The 645-nt window shown below is 47.3% G+C and overlaps 1 long non-coding RNA gene across 1 annotated transcript in view; it reads left to right on the top strand.

The window, feature by feature from the left end:
- The window catches only part of LOC113481319, a 1,993-nt gene extending 1,758 nt beyond the window's left edge, over positions 1 to 235 (top strand). The window contains exons 2-3 of the long non-coding RNA XR_003398653.1: positions 149 to 155; positions 218 to 235. This is a non-coding gene — a long non-coding RNA (uncharacterized LOC113481319). The remainder of the gene's footprint in view (positions 1 to 148; positions 156 to 217) is intronic.
- Positions 236 to 645: the final 410 nt, after the last annotated feature.

The raw sequence follows: 645 nt of genomic DNA, 5'->3' as shown, positions 1-645 counted from the left end.
GGGTTAGGGGTAGGGGTAGGGTTAGGGGTTGGTGTTGGGGTTAGGGTTAGCCATTAGGGCTAGGGTTAGGGGGTTAGGGGTTAGTGTTTGGGTTAGGGCCATTAGGGTTAGGGCCATTAGGGTTAGGATTTAGGGTTAGGGCCATTAGGGTTAGGGTTAGGGCCGTTAGGGTTTAGGGGTGGGGGTTGGGGTTAGGGGTTAGGGTCATTAGGGTGAGGGTTAGGGTTAGGGGGGTTAGGGTTAGGGTTAATGTCGCGGTAGAGATGGTCATGTGACAATTGACTAAGGAGTAAAAGAAGTGTGTTTATTGTTTTCTACATACTTTATATATCTTTTACAACTACTGCAAGCTCTAACATAATTGGCTAAACCCATAGCAACGGTACACCCATAGCAATGGTACATGATTGGATAGCTTTCTTAAAGTTTTACTTCTGAACATGATTCACACAGTTCCTTATCTGTGTTCAACAGTTTCATGTTTCTTCCAGCAGATGTTCGCTGTCCTTGCTCCTTATCTGTGGTATGCCCTCCTGCATGCAGACTTCTCATGGGTACGGGATGATCTGGCTGAGGTTAAATTCCATCTTCTCTGCCAGGCGTTCAGCAGACCCGCTGCCTACCCCGACAATTCCCCCTTTTTGT

The sequence above is a fragment of the Athene cunicularia genome (genome assembly GCF_003259725.1).
Source record: "Athene cunicularia isolate RWA chromosome 5 unlocalized genomic scaffold, athCun1 chr5_part3, whole genome shotgun sequence".
NCBI classification, from domain to species: domain Eukaryota; kingdom Metazoa; phylum Chordata; class Aves; order Strigiformes; family Strigidae; genus Athene; species Athene cunicularia.
This window is presented reverse-complemented; position numbering and strand designations above follow the sequence as displayed.